Here is a 9,202-nt window from a genome sequence, read left to right on the forward strand (position 1 = left end):
TTTCTGAGCTTGAACATCTTCATCAGCTGCTTCGTGCTGCCGTCATCAGGGAACCAAACATACATGCTGTTCCTGAAAGATGTCAACAGGCGCATCACATGTCCCCTGTACAGAGGCTATCATCCTCATGGCCAGGGTCCTGGGTTCGACTCTAACCCTCTTGACGATTAAAAATAACCACAATAAGGAGGAACCGTTTACCCGTTATTAGGGACAGAAGAAAGAGAACAAAAGAGAGAGACCTCAGCAAATAGTTAAGTCCCTCGAGTTCTTCTGATTCTCGGGGAGACGCTGAAGTTAGGTCTAAGTTTTTGACAGGTGGCAAGCAGACGAGGTCACCCGAGTTTGTCTGAAATATTTGATCATTAAAAACAGTATACGAGGAAACACCAGGGGTCCATGACTGTCGCTGGGTCAGTCTCCTTCTTTTGTTGTCCTCAGAGCTGAAATAAAATCCTCCATAGGTGGAACATGAAGTATCGGGAGGGGGGGGGGGTCAGGCTGAGAGAGGGGGGGAAGACGAATGAAGGTGTTTAAGCAGGAGGATGCAGAGATCTCCGTGTGTAACACTGTTAGAGAGAATCACATGAAATAATGCTGACCAAGCAAATGAAAACAAATGTGCCCATTCAAGCTGACACACACACACTCTCTCTCTCTCTCTCACACACACACACACACACACACACACACACACACACACACACACACACACACACACACACACACACACACACACACACACACACAATGCTCTTTTGTGTCTGTCTCACCTTTTAATCTCGGATGTTGTCTCTGAATTGAATCCTGCACACACAGGAACACAAGGCATCGTGGGTATTGTATTTTATTGCCTCTCACGCCGGTCCGCGTGTCGTTTATTACGCACTTTTCACCGTCAGATAGCCGAAGGCCGAGCGGCTCCTTCAGCTGAAACGCAGCACGCTTTGGGGAGAAGAAGAATTTAGAAAGATAACCTTTCAAATTAAATTGTCGCAGAGTGAGTCTGCAGAGCGAGAAGGGCCGCCAGGGGACGAGAGAGAGAGAGAGATGAAAGATCTACAGGACTGAGCTGCTACACATAATAATAGTGAGGGGACATTATGTCTACCAATGTGTCTGTTAAGGTGTCTTGTATCAGAGCTGCGCAAAGTTGACCCCTGGTAGCTTGTGAGGCGTCTCATGATGGGTTTTCTCAGGGTTCTTGGTGGAAAAACGGCCACGCCCACTTTTACACTGTAAGCTCAATTTGTTGATTTCACGCTAAGAAACAATACTGCTCCACAAAGTCAAATTAGAGCTGATAGAACATCCGACCCAGCTCGGTTTGATTCATGAGCAGACGGAGAGAGAAGAGAGACATTTCCTTTAACTCTCCACGTCTGAATCTAAATACTGACGAGTCTCCTTGATACAAACGCTGGCGGTTTATCAAAAACATGAAACAATCCTGACGGGTCAGAACGCTGCAGGGCTGCCAGGGGAGGGCCGAGGGCAGAGAGTCTCTGTCAGAGGTTTCAGCGGCTGGAAGCCGTCTGGTGAAATTGTTCTTTTCATGTCTGCGAACGATGGCGAGATTTATAGAACGAGCTGTTCAGCGCCCTCTGCAGACTCATCCTGGGATTACTCCAACATACGTTTACCTCATGATCTAAAACTACCATGGTGCTGAAATGTTTGTGTGTGTTTCTCAGGTGATGTCGTGGAGTGTGGGTTCAGGCGGCAGGATGATGATGATGTTTGCAGAGCTCTTCCTTCCCCTCGTCCTCCTCCCCCCGCTCTGTGAAGGTGAGTCCTGTGAGGTCAACTCGTTCATGTTTATATCTCATGTCAGACTGTTGCACATGGCGAGCTCACACTCCGTGTGAGTGAGCGTGCCTGGCCATTAACAACATCCGGTGTTTCCACAGCAACGATAAACATGTTGCGTCTGTCATGGTGGCCGCTGTTTGTTGTAATCTAAGAAGTCAACAAATTTAGATTCATGTTAAAGCTTGAATCACCTTCAGGGGAACATTTTCAAATTTAAAACCAGGCTGTTGAGAGTTTTAAATAAAGGTGCATGAAACCTGGAAGCTGACTTCAAACTCAGTTCTGACTTTTACATCGACGGTGAAAAATGTTCTCCGGTCTTAAGAAGGGAATGAATAAAATATAAAGAAGCTTCCCCGACGACAGAACGTTTGAGTAAGTGAGTATATTGGTTCACGTCACATGACCTGCTTTAACACATCCTGTTTCTCCTCCACATCGCTGGACTTTTGAACCTCTCTCAGCTCGTTCATGTTCCATCTCTTTTCTCATGCATCATCATTCTCTCTCTCCTCCTCTCGTCTGTGTTGCATCGGACCAGAATGTCTTTAAACCAGCTGACTGTGTCATGGGTAGTGTCTCTGACTGACAACGGGACACTCCAGCAGTCTCCGTGTGAGCTGCAGCAGAGAGGAGATTTATTAAGTGAATGTCACAACCTCTCTCCGTCAAACTCAAAGACTTTATCAAAGCGTTTCTCTCGACGTGAAGCCGCTCAGCCTCACTTTACTTTTCCATGTCTTCTCCTCTCTCCTCTGTTGTTTCTAAATCATAGATTAGCACGCTGACCCTGCAGAGCATTGTTAACCTGACAGCATTCGTAAGAGTACTCACAGGCTTTACGAATCATGTAAGAGCGGGGTTTGTACGGTAACACAAACCAAAATCACAGGAAAGGTTTAGTTTTTCTAATTAATGTAAAATGTATTAACATAATTAACGGACGTGTTACCAGCTCTCAGGTCTTTACCAAGCTGCTTCAAGTGTTAAATAATGAGGCTGATGCAGAAGTGTCCTTGAGTGTCCACTAGAGGCTGGCTGCAGAACGTCACAAAGTGCTCTACAAAAAAAGAGATAATACAAATTACAGTCACAAAAAAATCAAATTGAGACAGATCAAACAAAGACAAGTCTGAACAGATGGGTCTTCAGCTGCTGTTTAAAAGCGTTCACAGACCTCAGAGGAACAGTCGCTGGATGTTATGAAACATAATGGTTGATTCTCTTCAGAAAGATTCAAAGTTCAGAGAGGGGCCTGTTTTAAAATGTACGGAGTAAGAAGTCCAGACAGTTAGGGTAAAAAGTTGTCAGAGAAATAATAAAGTCGAGACATCTAAGAACTGAACTCGGGTACATGATTACAGGACGCTTCTTACCTCTCTCCTGCGCTGTGTGATCAGCAGATGAATGTGCTGATGGTCTCTGTGAGGATGTGTCTGTGTTCCTCTATCAAAGCTGACACAGGTGAGGAAGGGAGCCTGTTAACACTTTACGACTCTCTCTCTCTCTCTCTCTCTCTCTCTCTCTCTCTCTCTCTCTCTCTCTCTCTCTCTCTCTCTCTCTCTCTCTGTCTCTGTCTCTGTCTCTGTGTCTTTAATAGCCTCTTAAAAAAAAAGTAGTGATCGTCCCTTCTGTCAGGTTCATCTCTGACCTCAGAGCCCAAAAACTATCAGAGAGAGATTCTGTCTCTCTCTCTTCAAACGCCCGCTCTCCCTCTCTGATCAGCTGATCACAGAGCTGCAGCTACTGTAAACAGCTCGCGTCGCTCGGCCACCTCGCTCAGAGAGGAGTGTTCACCCTGCAGCTCACCTTTAAGGTGTGCACACTGTGTCAGTAACAGAGATCAGTTCCAGGTAATTACGGCATGAAGGATCCAGTGCGGTGCCATTTTACTGAATGACGCTCCTGCAGGAAGCTTGTCGGTGATATTTGAAAGTTGTCGTCTTATCGCAGCACTCAGACTGAAAGTTTGAACGAGTGTTTGTTCACACAGGCGCTCGTCTTAATCCTCTCATCTTAATACTCCTCTTGATGTTAGCGTCTGCTCCTTTTATTCGTGACATTAAGGCGTCCAAACGAACAGATTAAAGAAGTTTGGATGGATTTAATCCAGGATTAAAAAAAAAAGAACAATCAGCTTCTTAAAGACTGTCTTTAGACAAACACTGACTCTGACCCATTTTAGGATTTCATGCAGAAAAATGTTTGATTACAACATTCAGGTTTAGCTTCCATGATCATCTGGACTCATGTTCCCTCCTGTAGAACCCCTCTGTAAGATTCAGGTCTGGGGGGGTTTCAACATAATTAATATCTTTATGCTTTATGAAGCCCCGTGTTTAGACGATGCAATCTGTTATTTTAATGATCGATCATATCAAAAAACACAGGAGCTTCAGATCTTTAGTCAGATTTTTAACCAAAGCTGCATCGAGGTGATTTATTCATATTCAAAGATCCACAGGTTGTTTGTTTTTTTTAGTAAAAGTTGTATTAATTTTTCTTGCAAACAGACAACAAGCAGATGTTGATGTCTAAATTGCACGTCGTATGCATTGGAAATGTTTGAGTACCGAAATGTTGCCAAGGTGCATCATCAAATGAATCCATCAGAAATAAAAAAGGTCTTCACGCCGTCTACGTTTTGGCACATTGCCAACGCTTTTGTTAGTATTAGACGGTGTGCAGGAGTCGTTATTTCTGATGACTTCGTTCCTCTCCTACCTGTCGTTTGGAACACAGTGTTTTTTACGCCGGAAATTTTTGATACCGTCAAAGTTGACTGAGACGGACATAACCTGAAGAAAAAGACAAAGAGATGAGGATTGTTTCACAGACACTGGAGCGCGGAGAAGACGCGTTTAGTGAATATGGTGCAGGGTCATCAAAATGTTCAATACATTATGTAATTTGAATCATCAAAAGTCTCAAAGCTTGAAATAACTCAACCTGGTTCCTAAGAGCAGTGAGCCGGAGAGGAATGAATCTCCTGCAATTTATACAGTTTCGATAAACAAACCTTCCACTTTTCAGTGTCTAGCTGAGAACAAAAGCTCTAAATCATTGAGACAACATCTAACAGCATCACGTCTTTCTGTCTCCATCACAGGCTCCAACCAGCCACCACGCTTCCTCAACTACTTCTTCTCCACCTACCTGCTCATCTACGAGGACATGCCCGTCGGTGAGTCGAGCGTGTTTGTGACATCTACAGGAAGTACTCTGAAGCTGTGTTTGTGTGAACAGGAAGTACTTTGAAGCTGTGTTTGTGTGAACAGGAAGTACTCTGAAGCTGTGTTTGTGTGAACAGGAAGTACTTTGAAGCTGTGTTTGTGTGAACAGGAAGTACTCTGAAGCTGTGTTTGTGTGAACAGGAAGTACTCTGAAGCTGTGTTTGTGTGAATAGGAAGTACTCTGAAGCTGTGTTTGTGTGAACAGGAAGTATTCAGAAGTGGTGTTTGCGTGAACAGGAAGTTCTCCGAAGCTGTGTTTGTGTGAACAGGAAGTACTCTGAAGCTGTGTTTGTGAACAGGAAGTACTTTGAAGCTGTGGGTTTTTATTCGGGTTTACTGTACGGACAGTCGAGTGCGATTATTCCATCTGTATTTATTTTATTCCTTCTTCTTCAGACGGGATGATTGACAGGACAATTTGAAAATGTCTGACACGATTCTCAGGGTGTCTCTGACTTGAGAATTAAAATCCTTTTATATCGCATTTATTTGTTGTTTTTTTTATAACCTGACCTTTACTCTCAGCTGGTCTGTCAACACTCTGTCTCAGAGTCATGAGGCGTTTGCTTTTCCTCATCTTCACGCTCACACACACACACACACACACACACACACACACACACACACACACACACACACACACACACACACACACAACCTGTAATTTTCTACCTTTCTCGTGTTCTTTTCTTTGAGTCATGAAAGTTCAGATAAACACTGAGCCTTTAGTGTCAACAATATCCACGCTAAGTTCAGCTTCAAGTGCAGGAACATGTAGTCTCAGGATCTTCTCTGATGGGGACAAAAGGTTTATCCTGCTTGCTGTTGTTTCCCAAAGACTTGTGAATATGATATTAATTAACAATCTTTCCCAGGGGAGTGTGAAATCCACGGTGAGCTCTACCCCTCAGGACAAGCTGATTGTCTTCCAGCTCCACAGACAGTCGCCTACAGGCAGTATGTCAGACACAGCTGAACACGCAAGGACAGACAGCCGACCCCACTGCATCAGTGTACGAGGGGAGGTGGAGAGGGTGCACGGAGGACAACACCATCAACACAATGGCGTGTTCAAACTGGCTGCTCATAAAAAAAACAAAAAAACCTTTAGGTGTAAAAGTCGAGGATAGACAGAGAGATGAGGAGGTGGCAATGTTTAAACTAACATGTTTCAGAATCATTTTGGATGTTTAAAATTGAGGAGCGGTCTCCTGACGTATATCCATGTTGTCCCCACACCCTCCCACCATTTAGACCCCGGTCCGTGCAGTTTGAGCTCCACAGCCCCGTAAAGGTGACAGGAACACACTGAGGTGCATTTAATCATCATTAACACAACACACAAACACCATTGACCCTCTCAGACCTGCTCCTGACTGTCTGTCAGCAGGAACAGCAGGTCGTCTCCACGTTTACCACAGTTTGAGTTCACACGCTGAAGGGCGTCTCTGTGTGTTGGTTGCGGGGGGGGGGGGGGGGGGGGGGGGTTCATTTCTGTCCAGGTTGCCTCTGGCTGTGAATCACAGTGTCCTCTCCTCAGACAGCTGGGCTTTGGTCCAGTAGCCCCTCCCATTGGTCCACAGAGCTGTCAGTCACGTGTCCGTCACGCCCTCTGATGGCTTCTTTAACAGTGTGATTATCAGGGCGAACCGAGCGAGCCGACAGAGACAATTTGTCAAGATTATTGTTTATTAGCTCAGCAGATGTCCTCGTCCAGGAGGCCCCTCCGACTCATACACACATAGACACACACACATGCGCGCACACACACATACCCATACACAGGCACACAAACACACACAAGCCAAGTTTGAGTGTGTTAATGTGAGCAGAGAGCGTAACATAAAACAGAAAAGCTTCAGATCCATTTCACACCATCGTCTCCTTACACGCACAAGCACACACACACACTTGACTCACGCACACACACACACTCGACTCACGCACGCACACACACGCACAGGCTCTATAGAGTAACGTGTTTGAAATGTCATAGCTCTCAGTTTTATTTAAATGATGAAGGTTGTATTGAAAAAGAAAAATAATGTATGCTGAGAACAAAGACCATACGGAATAAAGAATCTTTAAAATGCAGTGATGGAGGCGTTTTAATAAGATTTACACCTGCACACATCTCTGTATTTCATTTTTGTAACACACACTAATGAGTACCTGTCTGACTGAGGACCTGAGCCCGGCTATCAGGTTCCACATTGGCTCTGATTGGTCGCATTCAGTTACCATGGAGGCTTTGTCTCAGGGTTGATGTCACCTTCGGAGGGTCCATGTGAGCAGGTTGAGTGAGGTGACACCAAAAGAGTTTGTGTAAGAACCAGAAATGAAGCCAATAAAAGAAAGCTGCAGTTCCTTTAATGTCCACTAGAGTCTGTCTCCTGAAGTGAGTCAATCCCCATAGAGCTCTATGTTAAAATAAACATGTTTACAGCCTGGTACAAAAACAGTTTGGTCTTGGTCTTTTGGTCTTAATTGGACGAACAGATCTGTCTTAATTGGACGAACAGATCTGAGCTTTTTTTTTTTTTTTTTTTATATCACACTGAAGTACCTCCTTTGGCCAGACAGCCTTTTCTATAAAGTGAGCTTACTTATGGAATACCCTTCCTACCAAACCTAAGACAAACCAGAGTAGCCAAAATTGTAAAGTGAAATTAATTCCTTAAAAACAACCAATAATGTAGTCATGTGTAGGTATTCTGTTATTGTTAGTGGGAGGGGAAGGTATGTATATGTATATGCTGCATGTAGGTCAGCTTTTTTTTATTTTTTATTGAAGGCCTCTCCGGTAGAAGCGTTGGAAATTAGCATGAGCTATAAATGCGATGGTCCAGTGTATGGTAAAATAGTTGTTCAGTTTTCCATGTATACTGCATCTGTCCTTGCCAAGTAAACCAACATTAACCGTTCTCTACAGCCAAAAATTTCAAGCGGAAGGCTTTAAAAGTTGTCGACAAACTGATGTGTGTTCATTCAAAATGTCTGTGATAAAAACAGACACAAGTACAATTTGACTATTATCGAGATAAGCAGAGCAGGCATGCTTTAAATGTGTAAAAAATACTCTTTTGTATATGCATGCACACACACTCCTGTTCAGGCATCAGATCAGTGTGTGGAGCTTGTCGTCTACTCTGAGCTCCATATGGCAAGCAGGACATGATTATTTATCAGAGGGGTGAGGGAACACGTTCAAACAGCATGAAGATCTGATCGGAGATCTGATCAGGACGCTGCACTGACATGCGTACTTACTGTTCCACAATAAACACACACACACTCACAACGCTTTATCACAAACAACATTAATCAATCTGTGACCTCAGTTTATGAGAAGTGGGCGTATTCGCTGTGAAGTCACACATTTGTAGGCGATAGTGGTCGGCTTGTTTTTGCTCTTTCATAATAAAAGCAGGACAGGAAACTTGTTGTTCAACACTGACACGTTGCTCTGTCACGAGGCGGAGCGCTTTGACCACGAGACCAGTCAACTCTTTAGGTCAAAGCTAAACGTGCACCGGAAGACTGCGACTGTGACAGCGTTTTCGGGGCTTAACAACGCAAAAATAAAATGAACCTACCCTCCAGAGTGGAAATCGTCAAAACGCTCCACCGCAACGCTTCAGTCTAAAAGGTTGAAAACACAAACGTGTGCTCTGAGCTGCTCACGCTGGCTCTCGTCGAGGCCACATCCATGTGCAGTACAGGCAAACAACAACAAACATACTTAGTTTGCAGCAATAGCTCGACCTCCTTGTCAGTTCAGATAAAGTTATGTCTTACCGTCGCTTCTGCACTTCGTTTTGGTTTTTGTCTAAACGCAAATTAAAAAGTGGGAATGTAACGCCACTTTTGAGGTTTGTGTTCAGGTTGTCGCTTAAAGCTAGCCTTATAGCAGAAGTGACCAGCTCCTCTCACTTCTCCAAATATGGTCACTTCCTGAGAAAAAATATTCTTTCTGCCTGTCTTCACCAAAGAGCGTAACGATCAAAGCTAGATCATTGTAATTTAAAACAGCTGTGCGGATCTTTCCATTTGTGTGCATGTTGTCGCTCTCTGTGGAGAAAGATTTACTTGGATGAACATGAAGACACTGAAGTACTCCCTCTCTGCATCAAGTAGAAAATGTGCATGTGTGCTAA

The sequence above is a fragment of the Symphodus melops genome, assembly GCF_947650265.1.
Source record: "Symphodus melops genome assembly, chromosome: 15".
Taxonomy (NCBI): Eukaryota; Metazoa; Chordata; class Actinopteri; order Labriformes; family Labridae; genus Symphodus; species Symphodus melops.